The sequence below is a fragment of the Erpetoichthys calabaricus genome, chromosome 2, assembly GCF_900747795.2.
Source record: "Erpetoichthys calabaricus chromosome 2, fErpCal1.3, whole genome shotgun sequence".
NCBI classification, from domain to species: Eukaryota; Metazoa; Chordata; class Cladistia; order Polypteriformes; family Polypteridae; genus Erpetoichthys; species Erpetoichthys calabaricus.
Genome location: NC_041395.2, coordinates 59,184,129 through 59,204,139, shown reverse-complemented (window position 1 = coordinate 59,204,139; position 20,011 = coordinate 59,184,129). Strand labels below are relative to the sequence as shown.

At 43.0% G+C, this 20,011-nt stretch overlaps 1 long non-coding RNA gene and 1 other non-coding gene across 2 annotated transcripts in view; one reads left to right on the top strand and one right to left on the bottom strand.

Annotated features, from left to right (window-relative positions):
* Nucleotides 1–7,206: 7,206 nt before the first annotated feature.
* On the bottom strand, nt 7,207–7,313 carry LOC114647457 (U6 spliceosomal RNA). Its single transcript, XR_003715519.1, has one exon. It is a non-coding gene; the product is annotated as a U6 spliceosomal RNA (small nuclear RNA).
* A 651-nt stretch (nt 7,314–7,964) lies between these two features.
* Nucleotides 7,965–20,011, top strand: part of LOC114645916 (uncharacterized) — a 32,960-nt gene continuing 20,913 nt past the window's right edge. The window contains exon 1 of the long non-coding RNA XR_003715225.2: nt 7,965–8,069. This is a non-coding gene — a long non-coding RNA (uncharacterized LOC114645916). The remainder of the gene's footprint in view (nt 8,070–20,011) is intronic.

The following is a 20,011-nucleotide window of genomic DNA, read 5'->3' as shown; positions in this document are numbered from 1 at the left end:
ACTGCGGCCTTGGCGCCCGCCCCAGAGTCAAACGCATGAATGCGCACTGCGGCCATGGCGCCCACCCCAGAGTCCAGAGTCAAACGCAGCGGCTTCCCAGAGTCAGTAGGTGGCACCCAAACAACATGGATAAAAACAATGAACGAAGGCGCCCACACAAAGAAACCACTTTAGTTCAAATGGGGTTATTGAATTAAATGGAAACTTTTCCATGCCTACGACCTGTGAACTAAACCTGAGGTAAAGCGTGCACGCCAGGTTGTACAGCCGCCCGGACGCAACCGGCCACACCACCGCATATACGACAACACAGCCATAAAAAAACAAAAACGAGACTGCATGAAGAAAAACAATAACAGAAGCGTGTTGAAATGAACTGTCCCAGGACGCACCCACCCTCCATGATATTTCATCACGCACCGGCTCCCCCCCTGGTAATGGCCCATACTGCTTTCGCGTGTGTTGACAAATATTGCATCGGATTGGAACAGTGCACCCTGAGCCAAATCACCACCGCAAATGTGCCCAAATGTACGTGTTACATCTAGATGACGCAGTATATCAACCACAGAGCTAATAATGAGAAACTTAGCTGAAGTCATAAACAATCACCCATTAGCAAACTCTATAAAAATGCTACATGAGGTTGAAAGAGAAGCCAATACAAAAGCAGAGGCGGACGGTGTGGCACCAACTACAGTTGCCTTAGTGCTAATAAAGGACAAAGAACAGGATCCGAGACGATACAATGTTCCCATCGTTAATGAAGTGGCAATTGTGTTTCAAAGTGATGACGGTGAGCCTCCGTTTCACCGCGATATTGTCATGCATTTACGTCCTGATGGAAACAAGGCGCCTACAACGCGCTTCTGAAACACCACAACCACATGAGTCACAGCTCCAAAAAGAAACCGCTTTAGTACCAATATGTTTATTTAATTAAATGACATTTCCCAGGACGCACCCACCCTCCATGAGGTGATTGCCATTCTTGGATTTGCGGGCTTGCTGGTTTATACTGATGTCATCCTTGCAAAAGAAGGAGAAGCGACTTTGTTTTCTCTGGTGTGAAAGTTAATTAAAAATACATTTTGTTCCTAAAAATGTTGGGTTTTAGTTGCCGCTAAGGAGCCGTGCAGCAATTTTTAAAGGCCCCCCCACCTTTAGAGGGGCTTTTTTGTTTCTTTTCGCCCACACAGGACCAAAAGCAGCTGAGTGTTTTGGGGAACATTTGGAAAAGTTACTTGTTAGTTGTACTTGTTATTTGTATTCAAACTAGAGTTGGTGAGGGAGTACAGTAAGCAGCAGTGGCTGACACTGGCATCTCAACTGGTGTTGTAGTAAGTAACAGAAACGTGCTGAGGCACTGTTCAGGCACAAGTGGCTGTTGGAGCAGACAAAACAATAAGAAATGAACTAACGGTGGATAATCAGTTTTTCTAGGTTGGATAGCTTTGTAGCGGTCAGGAAAGTAGAGCAGTTAAGACCTTGGCTGTATAAAGGTTAACAAATACGAAGGAATACAAATGGCGCGAGTGGAAAGCTTTTTAAGTAGGGAATAAGAGAAGCGCAAAGGTAGGAGAACAGACAGAGGTAAAGTTAACTTCGAGGTGGTAGGCAGGCATGAGGAGCCCCAACAGGCCCCTTCAAAACCAGTTCCCAGAAAGAGAGGTAGTGATAGTTGGGGACTCTGTGTGTTCGGGGGATTGAAGCGCAAGTTTTGCTCCAGAGACACAGTCTCTCTCATGGAGTGTTGCCTTCCAGGGGCACAGGTGGGAGACCTCCCCGAAAGAGTTGATAGGCTCTTGGCCAGAGCAGGGGTGGATCCAGTTGTCATTGTCCATGTTGGAACAAATGACATACATAAGGGTACTCTGTCAGTTCTGCGTTCCAAATTTAAAGTTATGTGCCAGCCTGAGGAGCAGAACTGACAAACAAGGTAGTCTTTGAAGTTCTGCCTATGCCACACACCTGTCCATGTAAGATGAGGAGATTCAAAGGCTAAACACGTGGCTCACATCTTGGTGTAGGGTAGAAGGGCATAGATTTATGGGCCATTGGGACTCCTTTTGGAACAGATGGGACCTGTTGTGCCACGACAGGTTACATCTGAACTAGAGGGGCACCAGTGTGTTGGGAAGGCATACGAGTAGGTTAGCCAAGGATTGTTTAAACTAGGGTTTGTGGGGGCAGGGAGTTTAGGATAGGCCAGGTTTAGAAATGTACACGAAGGAACAGACAATAGTGTAAAAATAAACACGCGTAGTAATGTACAGTAAATTCTAACCCAACATTGAAATGCAAAAGTAAAATGAGTAACAGAATAAAAGTAACACGCCTTAATGCTAGAACTATCAAAAAAAAAAAAAGTGAGTTGGAGTTGTACAGTATGTAGCAGAGCAGAATTATGATATTATATCAATAACAGAAACCTGGCTGAATAACAAAGATGCGGATGAGTATAGCATAGAGGGATGCACATTTTAGGAAAAGGAGGTGGGGTTTTGTTTTTGTCAAGCAGAATTTAAACGCAAGTCCTCTTTAGTTGGTGGATGAGTACCATCTTAGTGAGGACATGTGGCTTTGTCTGGAAAGCATTAGGAAAGAGTCCTTAAGTCAGGAGTGCATTACAGATATTGTAGTCATGGTGGACTTTTAAGTACCCGAATATTAACTGGGATAATTTTGCGAGCAGCAGAGCATAAGAGTAGGAGTTTTTAGAAGCAATCGGTGACTGCTTGTTAATACAGTAGGTTAAAATACCAACGCAGGGTGAAGCCGGTCTAGGTTTAGCATTTTGTGATAATCAGGCCTGAAGAAGGGGCCTGAGTTGCCTTTTAAGCTAGCCAGTAAAAGGTGTAATTTTGATTGACTTCTCATAATAATCGGTAAATGTAACTAAATTGTATTTTTTCGAAGCTGTTAATTACACACAATAAGAAACATTTCAATGCAACAAATTATAAAGTGTACTTTTTGTGCATAATGTTTGTGACAATAGGTCATTTCACTGTGGCAACCCACTCTGCAGAACGTTAACAGTCACGTCACATTTCATTAAACAGGAAATGTTATGTATCTTTTCAACAATTATTTTGTGCTGTTTTCCCTGAACCAATTTGTCCGCCTCCATTATTCCAAACTCGACAACAAAATTCGCTTTTGCACTTCACTAATTTCGCTCTCACCAGACTCTTTCACACCCCAGATACAAACACGCGCATCTCACCTATATGCGTCACTTGCATTCACACAGGAGCATGGTCTGGATGGGTGGGTGAGTGTGTGTGACGTATATACAGTGGCATGCAAAAGTTTTGGCACCCTTGCTTAAAATGTCTGTTACTGTGAATAGTTAAGTGAGCAGAAGATGAACTGATCACCAAAAGGCATAAAGTTAAAGATGACACATTTCTTTTCAGCATTTTATGCAAGATAACTGTATTGTTTTTTTGTTTTGTACAATTCATGTCGACTGATGAAGTCAAAATAGAACTTTGTGGCCACAGTGTGCAAAGGTACTGTATGTTTGGAGAAAAAAAGGGTACCAAATTCCAGGAAAAGAACACCTCTCCAACAATGAGCATGGGGATGGATCAATCATGCTTTGGGCTTGTCCTGCCGCCAAGTGGCACAGGGAACATGTCATTGCTGGAGGGAAAATGGATTCAAATAAATACCAGCAAATTCTGGAAGCAAACATCACACCATCTGTAAAAAAAAAAAAAAAAAGTTGAAGTTAAAAAGGGATAATGATCTGAAACACACCTCAAAATCTACAATGGAATGGCTCAAGAGGCGCAAGCCGACAGTTTTGCCATTGCCCTTACAGTACCTCGACCTTAAACGTCATTGAAAATGTGTGGATAGATCTCAAAAGAGTAGTGCATGCAAGGACGAATGAGGGGAAAATACCCCAAGTAAGAACTGAAAGATTCTTAGCTGGCTGCAAAAAGCGTTCGCAAGCTGTGATACTTGCCAAAGGTGGTGTTATTAAGTACTGACCATGTCGGGTGCCCAAACCATTTCTTCAGGCCCTTTTCAATTTTTTGGTATTTTGTACTTGTGATGTAAATAGCCATGCAGTCTTGCTTAAACATTGAAGAAATGTGTTATCTTTAACTTTGTCATTTGATGATCAGTTCATCTTCTGCTCACGCAACTATTCACAGTAACAGACATTTTAAGCAGGGGTGCCCACGCTTTTGCATGCCACTGTATGCGAGTCTTTTTCCACTTTGTGTCTGCAAGAGGGGCAGAAGCGAAACGCACGCCGCCACCTTAACCCTTTGAACCCTGCTCTCCCAGCGTTTCGCACTATAACTCTAGCCTCGCCAGCATTTGTTTAACTATTTTGAAAACCAAATATTTTGATTTATAAAAAGTAAAAGTTTATCATATCATGGTAATATGATGATAAGCCACAATGTTGTAACAGCAGATTGATACTGTAGAACAAGCTGTATCACTTTAACTCCCGCAGCCTTCGTCATTTTCTACCTTCCATAAGGACCTACCGCCAAAATTGCACTTTTGAGTGATACGATTCAAAAGCAGTTTACAGTGCCAGAAGCAATGCACAAGAACACAAGCATTATTTTCACTGCCTCCCGATTTGTCTCCCCGCAGGGTGGTGAGTTTGACAGGGCGACACCTGTCACATTGTAACGCACATGTCCTAAGGTGAGCTCAGGGAGGAAATAAACCCCCCGTGGGGCAGAAGAGCAAATTCTCCATTTGCCTGCTTGTACTTCTCTTAACCTTCCTCTTATGTTAACGGGTCGGTTTTGACCCGTGTCTTTAATCAGCCATATTACCCTCAAAACAATTATTTATCATCCAATTTTTTTCCTTACGTCTTGGTTACTTTGTTACGCTTCCTTGTCCATTAAAAGAATGTTTTTAATATTTCTGCTGTGACCTCATGAGCTTTTACTTTAACAGCATACCTCTCGTTTTCAATTTTAAAAAATGATTAAATGAACCTCAAGAGAATTATTTAAATAAATAAAAGGTTGTTATGTTACCTGACTATTACTGAGGGGTATTAGAACCCATCTCTTAAGTAAATTTGTTATATGTACTTTTTATTATAGTACTAATTACTATAGTAACATCTATGGTGTTCCGGGTCAAATTTGACCCATATATATTTATTTCAAAGAAAAAGGCAAAAAAGTATTTTCAAAAATAACTTTAATATAAATGGAAAGCTAAACAAGTAAATCTCAAAATGTGGATTTGCAAGGTCAAACAAACAACGAACAATCAAGCAAATCAAACCAATAGAAATGAGGCACTAGTTCCAAAAAACGTCTTTGTGTGCAAGAACATGCATGTGTGGCAAAAAGTGACACTTTTAGTGTGTTCTTTGCAAATATATTTTTTGCAGTAGAAGCAGAGTACGTTTGTCTTTCTGTCTTTATTGCTAGGGCAGACCTGACACCTCTTTCTTTTAGAATCAGGTGGCCTCAGTGGGGTTGTGGCTGTGGCTGTGTAGGTTGATATGAGGCAGTGCTGGCCGAAGAGGATGCTGGCACTGATGCTCTTTGTGTTGCTGATGGTGTGGAAGGAGTGCTACGTGAGCTCTGCAGCTGTCTGACCAAGGCTGCAGTGGCTGGGTCCCGGGGCACCCGTTCCCTTCGCTCAATGTGTGCCTTGACAAGGGAACTTCCTAACACCTCAAGAAACATTCTCCGCTTGTTTTTTCTGGTTGAGTTCCACCCTAGGTGAATGTGGGTCCACAACACAAATGCATTGTATGCAGACACATCTAGAATGTTATAAAACACAACCATTGGCCATCGCCTGGTCATTCTCTGTCAAGTGTAGGTGGCAGTCAGCTTGTCCAGGTTGTCCACTCCACCTTTGTTTTTATTATAGTCCAAGATAATTATGGGCTTTTTGTCACTTGCTGATGACACAGCTGCGTCTTTCTGAAAAGTGGACATAAGTATCACACTCCGGTGTTTTTTTGGACAGTATGAAACAACCGTGGTGGTGTCTGTAAAAGCAAATTTTGAAGAAAGTGGAGCCCTGTCCTTCACCTGCAAAATTTCGGCAGGCAGCTCAGGTTTATTTTTTTTTACTGTGCCCACCATGGTAAGGTTCCACCTGAGAAGTTCTTGTCCAAGGTCATAGCTGGTAAAGAAATTGTCACGTGATATTGTGACCCCGCAGTCCAGTAGTCATATCGAGGACTACACGTTTTCCTTGATTTTTCTCAGGAATGCCACTTGCATGTTTGCCTGTGTAAATCTGCAGATTCCATGCATAGCTGGTTTTTGCATCACAGGCTGCCCAAATTTTCACCAGAGCATTTTATAATTTAGTACAATTGGTTTTTTTTTTATTTTAATTAAATACATATTCCTGACTAAGTCAAAAAGCCTTGATGCAATAAACAAAATTAGGTAGTAGTTTTATGCATTTAAAAAGTAAAACGGGTCGGTGCTGACCCTAACACAATTAAGCATCTTGAAACCTACGAGGGAAAAACTAAAACTGTCCCGCAGCTAACAAAAATAGCGTAACTAGACAGCGGTATAAGATCTGAGTAGACTGAAATAGCGAAGGCTGGGTATTCCGTTCAGCCAGATTATGACTTCAGAGAGTGTAACGGCCTTTCGAGAACATGCCTCTCAAAGACAGCGGACTGCAAGATTTAGAGAGCAGAGTTGCGTAACAGATATGCGCAGACCGTTTTTCAGGCTGGCGGGGTTAGCGATAGATAGGCGGGCCCCAAAAAACGACTTGCCGGGTTCAAAGGTGTAAAAAAAAAAAAAGCGACAATTTGGCCTACACGCAAAATAAGCCGCGATGCATCGAATATGTTCAATGTATCCCCCACGAAGTTATTTTTCTAAAGTAACTAAATCATACTTTAACTTGAGTAATTTAACCAGGACTGTTTTTCTACTTTTGCTTGAATAGTTTCCGTGTCAGATACTTTTACTTGAGTAAACTTTCGTCTATGTGGTAACACTTCTCGAGTAACATTTTCCACCTCTGCCTGCTGCAAGGAGTAGTGTTGGAAAACGCGAGACAGCAATGGCCGCTAGAGCGGCATGTGACGTCGGCGCGAGGGATGCCGGTAGTCTTCCGGTCACATGGCCAAGATGGCGTCCATGAAGTGTTTTCATTCCAGAAAATGAGTTTTCGCCTCGGATCTTTTTAAAGTTGATCAAATTGATTAATATTATAACGAAAAATATGGAACGCTTCACGAATTTGCGTGTCATCCTTGCGCAGGGGCCATGCTAATCTTCTCTGTATCGTTCCAATTTTAGTATATGTGCTGCCGAAGCGAGCACGTTTTTAAAGTGTAAACTGACCGGTATTTATGCCCCATCCCCAGGGTACATTTCTCTCTTTCGGGTAGCGCGACAAAAAAATCACGCAACAGAGTCTATTCATTTTTAGTTATGTTTTCTTCCTGCAAAGTACCGGTAACATAAACATTGTAATCCGAAGTACAATATGATGTCGATATTAACCACATTTGCTAAAGGGAATCGTTTGATGACTGTTAGATATTCTAGTTTTCACAAGTCTTTTTAGGGTGGATGCAAATGATATGCGACTTTCGGTTCGGACAACCAGTAGAAACTCGTTTTCCGAAGGTGACAAACTCGTCATCGCGGCCCGACTCGTTAGGCTGCTTTAGGCGTCCCCCTTTGGTGGCGTCAGAGTCACGTGACATCGGCGTCACCTGATCGCCGTGTCTGGGCGGACCTCCACGCTCCAAATCGGAGCATCATCACCTTGTCGCTTTGTATTTTACTGTAGCGATGTTACCTGATACGTTCGGTTGCACTGTGGTTGAAATCAGGGGTGTTGTGGAAGGTTATCTGGTTCAAATAACGCGCCTTACATGTAAAGTAAGTGACACAAATGTGTTGGTGTGGAGGCCACGTGTTTCCTGTCTAGCGTTCTGACGAGTAAAGTCGGCGACACAAATGTCACGTGTTTACTGTCTAGCCTGGCGCCCCACCACCCGCTTCTGTGGCTGCGGCCAGTCAGACCCTTCTCCGCCTTTTCAGAAGTTGTCGATTGCATCTCTGCAAAAGGTACAATATTTTAACTTCCGCCGTGACTCTAACGAGGTTTCTTTATAATTTATGTTGTCGCTGCAACAATATCGCAACAAAGTTTCTCTTTGATGGTATTTTGTGAGCTCCGTTTTAAACGCCTGCGCTTCTGACGTGCAGTCAGTCCGTTTATTCATGCTGAGCCGCTCCAGCCAGCGAGTTGCAGACAGTGCAAGTGGCGAGCTACCGCGTATGACCTGTCCCCAAGCCACAGCACCAGGGAACATGCGAGAAAAGTGTAGGAGGAATGTTCAAATGCATTGTATTTAGTGATATTTCATCAGCTATAGTAAAAGGAACTTGCGCTTCTTTTTGCAGAGCCTAGTCCTAGAAGTGCGTCTTGTCATGGGCAGCAACCTCCGTATATAGGCTACTCATATGAAGTGTATATGCAAGAAGCACTGACGTTCTGTCCAGGAATAGTTTCTGCAAATCCCATTTCTTGCTTGACGTTTTGATGCTTTCTGTCTTTACCCATCATCGCTCACGGTGTTGGAGTCTTGAGCCATTGATTATGTCTAATTCTATCTGCCTTTTGCCATGATCGTCATCTGGCTGCTGCTTTGTTGTTTTCTTCCCATACCCTTCTAGGTCGTTCCTATAGGTCCTTTTCCTTCCCACTCTATCGCGAACACCTTTTTGGGCTACCTTGTTTCATTCTTCCCCATGTACCATACCACTGTGGCCGTTTTATTTCCCATGATTTCCACCAGTGGTTGCATTTCCAGTTCTTCACAGATTCTTTTATTTCTTATCCTGTCTTTTTGCTTTAACCTGCCACTCCTCTTAAATACTTCATTTCAACTGCTGTTAATTTAGATCTTTATTCATCCAGTATTGCTCAAGATTTTGCAGCATATTCTATTGTTGGCACATGTATCGTTTTATATGGACTCAAATTCGCTTTTGTACTTATTTCTCCCCCCAAATTAGGATGATGTTAATTTCACAGAATAAACATATTCTGTTTCTCGTTTTTCATCTGTCTTTTTCCCTCTTCGCTTATTGTTGCTCTCAGGTATTCATATCTTGACACATTTTGTAGTTGTTTTCCCTCTATGGATTTGCACATTTGCAGTTTCTCCCTTGTTATTTCCGTTACTTTCCTTTTCTCTGTGTGTTTTTTTTTTTTTTCTTCTTCTTCTTCTTCCATGCTGCCAGCTTGCTCTTCCAAGCTATTAGTTTCCTTTTGTAACTGTTGCTCACTTATTAGAATCACTGTAATATCCGCACATATCAGATCCTGGATCAACGCTTTAATTTGGAATATGCCCAAGCCGTGCTAATTATTAAATCCACATATATCACAAATTATAGAGGACTTGGGCTATCTCCACGTTTAATGCACCTTTCCTTATTCCTTTGCTCTGATGTTTGCCACTCTAATCGTACCTTTCCTATAGATTTTTGCCTAATGCTTTAAAAGGCCCATTTTCATTTTTCTGGCACTTCCATTGCGCCCTGTGCTTCTCATTTTTAGCTTTGTGCTTCTGCACCAAACACTGCTTTTATCTCAATATTATACTTCATTTTTAGCCAGCCAATCTTTTTCTCAGTTATTGTTCTTGAGGTGAAAACCTGATCTTGTATTTGTTTTCCTGGGACTACGTGTAAAACTTGCATACATGCGGAATTGTGCGTGAATCATTTCTTACGCGACAGTCAGTGTTGATTAAAACACGAACTTTGCGTGCAACTTGGCTTAAATTTACGGATTCTGGCGTCTGTCCGCCCGCCCATCCATCCTCTAAACCCCCCAGTTGTTCCAAACTTGCAACAGAACAAAGGTTGCGTGATTTGTAGGTTTCAGTTCTTCACACATCTCCAAGAGGGTAACTCCAGGACGTCTACATTGGCTTATAAGTCGCTCTTCATCTCGAAAAAGGACACAAACGATATTAAAAATGGTTAAATGACAGAGATCATTGTGTTGTTTGTTTGTCTACGTTTGAATTGTGGCAAAATAAACACTTTCCTCTTTTACGAAATTAGAAAATGTAAACGTAGCATAACGGTCGGGAGCAGCTTTAACGGATTTGAAAGTTGGAGCGTTTTCTGTTATTTTCTTCATCAGAGAGACGGATATTTCCGTTTCAGTCGCTCCCACCGACGGATCTGTTTGCCGAATGGAGCATCTATCAGGCGTGTAAAAGAGGACAATACTGTGTACATTATGTTCAAGTTGAAATTACCTCTCTCTCAGGGTAAATCTGAAACAGTGAGCTAAGCCGTGATTGAAACTGGACAGAGTATTTCTCCATCTGTTTTAAGGATGCAAGTGAGAGTTGCGTTGGGCAGGACGGATTATTGTATTCGTTGATCCATCCATCCATCCTCTAAACCCAGTTTATCTAGGGCATGTGGAAACTGGAGCCAATCCCAGCAAGTATCGGTTGCAGGCAGGAACGGCCCCCCGGACAACTGTTCTGAAAAACCGAGGGGAAACATACCCTTTATTTGAGACCTATTTTATAGTAGCACAGAGCATCCGCGTGTTGGTGGGAAATAATAGGGCCCCCTGGCCACACCTTAAACTCAGCCAAACGGCAATAATCCCTCAAGTTCACATTCACTGAGGTTTCATTTCCTCCGTTCGCCCATAGTTTTCAAGAAAAGACATCACTCAGGCACATTTATATGGCAATTAGGTCTGGGCTTCCCACACCGGGGTTCCACACTGCCTCCTCGCATCTCTCTTCACCCTCATGTCCTTGCCTCATGGTTTCCTTTCAAAGCCTCCCCTCCACACCCTGCTCAACTCATTTTTAAACCGCATCTGCGGGTGCAGGTGGCATAGCCACAAACCCCAGGGTGCTAATGCTGCACACCCCGCACATGAATACTAAGCCAATACCCCACCTGCACCCAGTAGCCGCTCCACTTTTTTACCGCTCACCTACGCCACATCCCGAGCATAATTAAAACTAGCAATTATTGTAAAACGTGCACAGCCAGGTACTTGACCTTGTCACAGTAGGGATGTTCAAAACGGACGTTATTAAGGCCATGTGTGGTTACTAGTAGGGAGGTGAAGGTGAATAGCTCAAATCGCGTGCACATACTCAGTTTTAAGCTTCTTTGAGATGTATAAACGAACTTGATGCAGCTTCTGGTGGTGTTTTTTTTTTTTTTTTAATTGAAATGAATCCACCGTGAGACGATTTTTAGTATGGAATCTAAATGAGGTTTTATACATGAAGGTCCTTGGTCTGTACGCTGCTTGATCTATATTATTTCTGCAGATGTCTGTGGTCCTGCATAATGAAATTGCCTTAATTTTTATCCACTCTTTATTTAAGGGTCAATTTTCTTTTCTGCGTTTCTCATTTTCTTCCCTTGTAATTTTCTTTGAGCCTTTTTACATATTCCCTTGTCTGTTTCTTCTAATGAATTTAATGTAATCATTTATTCAATCTTTTCTGATTGCTCGGTCCGGATGTTCACAGGCAAACTTAAGACGGACCTGTACGTGTGCCGCCTTGAGCAAGGAGACCTTGTGGGCTCTGCAAGATTTCAATCCATTACAGCATAGTGCGTTACCAATGGTGTTGTTGGCGACTGCGGCCCCAATCCTCCCGTGTAGTTTTGGGCTGATCCCTCACCTTTCTCATGATCATCCTCACCCCGTGAGGCAAGCTCTTGCATGGAGCTCCAGACCGAGTGCGATTGATGGTCATTCTGTATTTCTTCCACCTCCGAATAATCGCACCGACAGTTGTCGTCTTCTCACCTAGGTGGTTGCTGACGGTCTTGTAGCCCATTCCAGCCTTGTGCAGGTCTACGATCTTGTCATTGACAGCTCTTTGATCTTGTACATCGTGGTGGAGAGGTTGGAATGGAAGAAATTGATTCTGTGGACAAGTGTGCTTTATACACGTAACAAGTTGTGATCAGGAGTATCTGTAATTGATTGATTGATCGATTGATTGTAATCTGTGTCCAACATGGGCACACAGCCAATCTGTGGGATCCAGAATTTCCGGCTGGGGTTATAGGGGATGAAATACTTATTTCTCTCGAGGACCTTCAAATCAGTTTGGAACTTTTATATAATGTTTTTTTTTTCTGGATTTTTGGTTGATATTCTGTCTCTCTCCATTAAAATGAAACTTCCAAAAAAATTTATAGACTGTTCATTTCTTTGTAAGTGAGCAAACTTACAAATTCTTCAGGTGTTCAAATGCTTATTTCCCCCACTGTGCAATAAATCAAATCAATACGTAAATGTATATTGGACATTATTTGCAAAATTGACTTAAGAGTTTCAACATTTAGTTTGGAGTGTCGGTCGGGAAGCATTAAATTGACTGGTAGCAGCAGGCAGAAAAGATCCCCATAGGCGCTTCTTCGCACACTGTGGAGGAATGAGCCCGTGGTTAAAAGTGCCCCAAGAGGGGAAGGTTGGGGGGATTTTTCATGGTGGCCTTCCAATTTTGCCACCATCCTCTTTTTCACAACAGCTCCCAATAGGTCCAGGGGTTAGCCCTGTGATGGGCAGGTTTTCCCAATAAGTATATTCATGCATTCTGCATCTTTTGAGCTCACGTTGCTTCCCTAGGAGGGCTGCTTTCCAGCACTTGCTGCATACATCAAAAGAGCAGAGTCTCCTAAGGAAGTACAGTGCCTCCGTGTTGTCAGACCAGTCCAGTTTGCTGTTTTTTATGAACCCCCAGGTACTTGTCGCTCTGCGCTGCATCCACCCAAAACCCAGCCCCCGAATGGTGACTAGTCCCAGAGGCTCTTTTGGCATGCTGGAAATCCACCGGCAACCTCTTTTTGTCTTGCTGATGTCGAGTTGCAGGTGGTTCTCCCTGCACCACAAGACGAAGTTCTCCACACCCTTCCTGTACTGTCCGATTCGTCTCCATTTTAGTCATCTGAAAATTCCTGTAGGTGGCAAGTGCTGGTACTGTACTGGAAGTCTGTTGTGTGGAGGGTAAACCGGAAGGGAGAGAGCAAGCAGTTCCATGAGGTGCTCCAGTATTACACAACACCATTACCAAGCCTGACGCATCGTCCCTGTGCCTCAGAAACTGCTTTTAGTTGGTCAGGTTGTCCATCATCCAGGAGACTAGGGGACATTAGGCTGTAAAGCTTGGAGGCCTTTTGTCCAGTTGATGAGGCAGAATGGTGTTTAAAGGCAAAGGAACAATCAAAGATCATTATCCTGACTGGTCAGTAGGCTCTGTGAAAGCATGTAGATCAGAGCATCCTACACACCTATGTGTCTGATCGGCCCAAGGGATCAAAGATGTTATGAGACCAGGGGTCCAAGCTGTTTCAGGGCCATCCTCTCAAAGTAAGTAAGAGCAAGTGGTCTGACGTCTTTGGGATACAGGAATGCCCTTTCTTTGTCTGCGGGCACTACATAGGATGTTTTCCACAGCAGGGGAGTCTTCTGCAAACTCGGCGAAAGACCTAGCTGGCACATGTTTTCAGCGCCCAGGGGCTGATTCCATCCGGCTCTGCAGCCTTGTTCATGCAGATTATCCTCCGCACTCTCCTCACTTGATCTGCAGAGGCGGATAGTCCAGGAAGTGGAAGTGGTTTGGAAAGCACAGGTGTGATGTCATTGCAGGGGATGGTCGTGCAGGGTGCAGATGGAAGTTGGGATTCCAGAACCTCTTCAAGGGTGGACTGACAAGAACAAGTCAAACCTGTTGAAGAACTGGTTCAGTTCATTAGCTCAGTTCTTGTTCCCTTCCTCTGCATGTTTTATAGCCTGTTTGTAGTCGGTGAGAGTCCTCATCTTGTTCCACACTTCCTTCACGTTGTTCGGCTGTGACTTGTGGCTCAAGTTTGTCTCTTGTGGTAGGTTTTCCGCTCATTGAGCTCCTTGCTAAGTTCTGAGTGCACCCGTTTGATTTCATCCTTTTCTGGAGACCTGAAGGCTCCGTACTTTTTATTCAGAAGGGCTTTCAGTTCTTCTGTGATACGTGTTTTGTTGTTGGGAAAACGGTACAGTCTTTGTGGGAACTATGTTTTCTGCACAGAACGTGAGATAAGTCTGTGATACAGTGGCCGAGTGTGGTGTTTCAGGTCTAGGCCACATCTGCGTGAAGTACATGAGACTTCCAAGTTTGTATTCCCTTGGGCTCCTGATCAACGTCGAGCGCTCATTCCTTTTATTTGTCAGCGATCTCGCATTGTCATTGATGACAGAAGGCAGGCATGTTCTGTACCTTCTGTCCAACCCTGGAAAAAGTTGATTCCGGAATGAAGAAAAATGACGTGATGAAAGCATTTTGGAATCGCGCTTTCATCTTCTTCTAATGATTTGTTTTCATCCTGTATTTTTATTCCTGTGGGTCGGTACAGTGGCTTGATGGGTAGCGCTGCTGCCTCGCAGTTAGGAGACCCGGGTCCTCCCTGCGTGGAGTTTGCATGTTCTCCCCGTGTCTGCGTGGGCTTCCTCCGGGTGCTCCGGTTTCCTCCCACAGTCCAAAGACATGCAGGTTAGGTGCATTGGCGATCCTAAAATTGTCCCGTGTGTGTGTGTGTGTGTGTGTGTGTGCACCCTGCGGTGGGCTAGCGCCCTGCCCGGGGTTTGTTTCCTGCCTTGCACCCTGTGTTGGCTGGGATTGGCTCCAGCAGACCCCCGTGACCCTGTAGGTAGGATATAGCGGATGGATTTTCATTCCTGTATTTTCTGTTTAAAAAAAGGAACATCTAACATCTCGTTTTCATTCTGTGTTCATACCTATATTTGTATAAAAAATAAGTTACATCTATCTAAGAGTGTCTCATTTTCAAATAAATTTTTTTTGCAGTTTAAGCAGCACTTTTTTATACATATAGTGTCAAGCTTGGGTCACAGAGTTGCATGAGAGACAGGAAGATGAGTCCAGGCTTTCAAGGAAAAAATGGGTACTTCATTACTCTATAAATAAGGCTGGTATAGTCTCGAGACATCTTCATTCAGAATAGGAGCTGTTAGGACCGCGGCACAGGCGACTGTCTTACTTTAGCTCCCTTCTTCAGATTAGAAGAACATCAGCCGGCTCGGAACCACCACTGTGGTTGTCGCGGTCTGGAGAAGAGAGATCAAGAGAGTGTAAGGAAGAGCAGATGAAAGTCTGGTATTAAATGTTAAACATTGTGTGACAAGCACGGTACGCGGTAACCCTGATCCTGCAGAGGACAACCAGTTGCTTTGCCCTTCCTTGGTTAGTGTTTACCGGACGCAGCAGAGCAGCTGTGGAGCTGTCCTTCTGCCGCTGCCTTTAGACCTGACGAATCGCCGGCAGCCTCGGTCACATAACTATATGTATTTTTCCCCATATATATTTTAATGAAATTTCTGTTTATAGCAAAATATATTTATGGTACTGTGAGTTTCATTATAATGTGTGTGTGTGTATATGTATGTGTGTGTGTGTGTGTGTGTGTGTACAGTGGACCCATGACTTACGAACTCAATTTGTTCGTGAGGGCTGGTTGTAACTCAAGTTGGTTGTAAGTCAAGACTATTTTTCCCATAAGAAATAATGGAAATGCCCTTGTTCCGAACCTCCCACAGCAACACTTACTTAACTTTTTTTAATAAAAAAGGGTTGTATAATGTGCATAATATACCAAGAACACCAATAATTTTTCTAATGTACTAACCAAAAAGTTATAAAAAGTGCCTAGCCTACCAGAAACAACAATTTCATACTGTACTCACCATTTAAGTTGACATCTTTGGCTTGCAGGAAGGGAGGAGGAGGAGAATGAAGTGGAAGGTGATCATTGTTTGAAAGGAGCTTTACAATTCTTTTCTTTGTCAAATTGTCGAGATGGTGGATTTCGACATGCTGTATATATTAGCGAGATCAGTCACACGAACGCCACTCTCATATTTCCACACAGTTTCCTTCTTCGTTTCGATTGTGATCGCTTTCTTTACCTTCGTTACCTTCTCTTCCTTCCTTAGCAATTATCGAAATAAATTATATAAATCACTGCACTGACCGAAATTACGTCCACAAACACATGTATCTGGGCCCCAACTGACGCTTACAAACGCTCTCGGCTATTTGTTTACAATTGCACCAGCGGATACACGTGACCGCAATCGGTTCGTAACACAAGACGTTGGTCGTAATTCAAAACAAAAATTTTGGTCATAAACCAAGTTTGTTTGCATGTCAGGCCGGTCGTATATCAAGGGTCGACTGTATATTATATATATATTTAATGTAGCAAAGCGCAGTGGTAGCGTATGTTGCGTTTTAAGGATTTAACCACTTTTTCTTTTGATGGCCCTTATGCTAACATGGATATCACCCCGAGTACCACTTAAATTTTGGGGGGGGGGGGGGGGGGGGGTGTTCTTGTTTTGGCCAATGTTTTACCATAATAATTAAAATAATAATAATGTATTTAAAAAAAACTTACTAACATACATATAATACTCAGAATCATTAAACAATGTTCAAGTATTTTTGAATATTTATTTTTAATTGAAATATTCAAAGCTTTTTTTTATTTTTTGTCTCTTTTTTTTTTTTAAAGACTTAAGTATTTGTGAAACTGGAAATTTTAACACAATTTGACACACATTTTACATTTTTACTGACTCCAACTCCCGTAATTGAACAATTATTTCTGACTCCACAAGCCTACTTCTGCTTTGCAAGTAATTTTGTTAAATTGTTTTCTAATTGAACCAAGTGCTTTCCTGTTAGCATCTGATTAATTATACGCTGTTCAAGCATTCTCGGCCCATTCTCATTCTCCTCTCTTTCCAAGCCCTGTTCCACGTCCCCGCTCTTTCTGTTTACCGATATGAGCTCCTGTTTCCCGTATGTCGTTTACGTTGGATTGCATAGATCTCCATAAAATGCATCCTTTTCATCTCTTACACTGTTTTCTGTTGATTTATAAATTTGCATTAGTTCTGCTTTATACTGTAGAATTTAAGTTCATCATCGTTATTGCTGGATTTGGTTCCCATCCTGCTCTCTTCTTTTCCATCTCATTGCTTATAATCCTCCCCACTGATGGCTGCAAACGTTTGTTAGCAAATGTTGTGTGATGATCATTACAGAAACCTGGCTGCACCCGATTATCCCAGACACCGTAGGGCAGCTGGCAGGCCATACAGAGACTCCGACAAGAAAAAAGGTTCGGGTATTTGCATGTATATAAACAATGACTGATGTACAAACAGTAAGATTCTATACACAGTTTTATGCAGACCTATCTTCCAAGGGAGCTGACGGTAGTCATCATTACTGCTGTTTATTTTCCTGCAAATGCTAATGCTCTCGCCTGCCCACACGATGTCATCAATAGGCTTATCCCAACGGTGTACACACTGTGGCTGGTGATTTTAATCAAGCATGGCTAAAGAGTGTACTCCCCAAATTTGTGCAATATGTGTAATGCTCCGACAAGGGGGAAGAACACACCGGACCGTGTTTATTCCAGCCTAAAACTTGGTTACAGAGCACTAGCTCTCCCACATTTGGGTTTCTCTGACCATCTCTCACTGCCCGTCATCCCAGCATACACTCCCCTCTGGAGGAAAGTGAAGTCACTCAAAAAAAAAAAAAAAAAAAAAAAATTCAAACCTGGCCTCTGGTAGCCCCCTCGCAACGTCAGTACTGTTTTTTCCAAACATAGAATGGTCCATTTTTAAACATTTGAGGCTTATACCCTAATAGAGTTTGTGTATTCCTCTGTTTTAGTTCTGCGCTGATGTTACAGTGTAGAAACACATATGGGTCCACCCTAACCAAAAACCATGGATGACCAGTGAGGTACGGTCTCTGTTGAGAACCCGAGGCATTGCCTTTAACTCTTTTAGGGCTAATTTTTTTTTTGTTTCTTTTCTCCCAGGGCTGAATATTTTTCCAAAAACTAACATTTTTTAAAAAAGAACACAAAGCAATTGTTTAACATATCAAATCAACAAAAAATATTTCCTTTTGACAAATGTTACTGTCTTGCATGTTGCATGAGCCTGCATACTCTATGATTTCACATACATATCACATACATTTTACACAGCAAAGTCTGATCCCGCTCAAAGCAGCCAATTTCAGTCATTGCCACATTGCACTCCTTACAATACGTGTTGCTTTGGTGCCTATTTTTCAATTGTCTGTTGCTGCACTTTCTAACATATATTGTTAGTGTGTACTGTAGAGAGACAAGTCACCCATTTGCCATCATGCCATGCCACTGCCACCAAGTTTTCTGCCAGCATGAAAACCGTATTGTCACCTCTTTTCATCTTCTGAAACTTTATGAACTTTATGTATGGCATTATAGCCTGGCTCACCCCATGGGATTTGCTTCTGTTTATTACAGAAGTGAATAAAACTTTGCAGCAGCACGTACCTAAGCCACCAGGGGACAAAACACGTTTGGACCAATGCTCCCTGAAGTTATATCACCAATTCTGTCTCATCTCTATTTGTAATGCCACAGCGCGCTTCATCTCGTCTTTCGTTGTGGGTTTCCACTTTGAAAAACGAGAATGCGATGCAAACGCAGCCCGTGATTCAAAAAAAATCTCTGCCTACCTGTTTGTCTCGTCTGACAGTAGCTGAAAAGCAGCATCAGGAGACAGCAGCCTGAAGTACAGCAGCTGGTGATCTGTCGTGTCCAACAGCAAGCCATGCCGTCTTGTAAACTCCGGTAGCCAGATCAGCTCTCAACGGATCAATGTCTGTGTATTTATCCCATGCGAACCTTGCCGTAGATGCATCGGCTGCGCGAAGGCACGCAACTGGCAGCAGATCCGCTGGCGCGGCATCGGCTGGTGTCTGATCAGCTGATGCCTGCTTCTAACTCTCTTGCTCGATCTCCTGATCACTGCCAATAAAGTCCGATTCTGAAAAATCAAGAGTCCGACTCCGCGATAATGCGCAAATGCGCATAATGCGAGTGTTTTCTTTTCTGCACTTGCTTCGCTGCCTTTTCACATGTCGGTGCCATCTTGCCTGTTTACATTTCGCAACTCACGCACACGCAAGGTTTATTTGCCAAGTCAACGAGTCTAGCATTCCTCCAAGCACAGAGGGAATGCCTGTGACGTGACAGTGAGATTTGTCGCCATTAACAGCTGATTGTCGCCCTCTATCCCTGGATGTCGACTTTTGTCGACATGCGCCCTCAACCCCTCCTGTCGACAAAAGTTGACATCCGCCCTAAAAGAGTTAAAGGTCAGTGGATAGGGCCCCGGTACAGTGCAGTAAGAGCAAATCTGAGGAGAGGCATCAAAACTGCCAAGATGGTGTGCAAGAGCAAAGTGGAGGCCCATCTAACGGACAGTAACTCATGGCAGGGAATAAAACAAATTGCCAACTACAAAAGCAATACACATGTGCTGATATGTGCTGATGCCTTATTGGCAGAGGAACTAAATCTTTTCTTTGCCCGCTTTGAGTCAAAGTGGTCTCACATTGACTTTCTTCCCCCACCGACTCCCAGCCGTGACATACTTGAAGCTCTTGAAAAGTGATTGAGACGGGTGCTGATGATGTTGAATCGGAGGAAAGCTGCTGGACCAGACGGCATACTTGGCAAGGTACTTGAAAGCTTGTGCCGACCAGTTGGCAGGAATCCTTACTAAGTTATTTAATCTGCCACTGGCGCAGGTCATTGTTCCCCCTTGTCTTTAAGTCGGATACTGTCATCCCTGTCCCTAAAAAGTCAGTCATCAGTAACCTTAATGAGTACAGACCGATTGCATTAACGTTAATAGTCATGAAATGTTTTGAAAGACTTAGAGCTCAGCAGATTAAAGCCAGCCTCCCTCCCACCTTCAACCCTCACCAATTTGCTTATCGATGAAATAGGTGCACGGACAATGCCATCAATACAGCTCTCCATACAGTGATGAGCCATCTGAAACACTTCGGGACCTATGAATGAATGGTATTTGTCGATTGTATGTCAGTGTTTAATACAATCATCCCTAGCATACT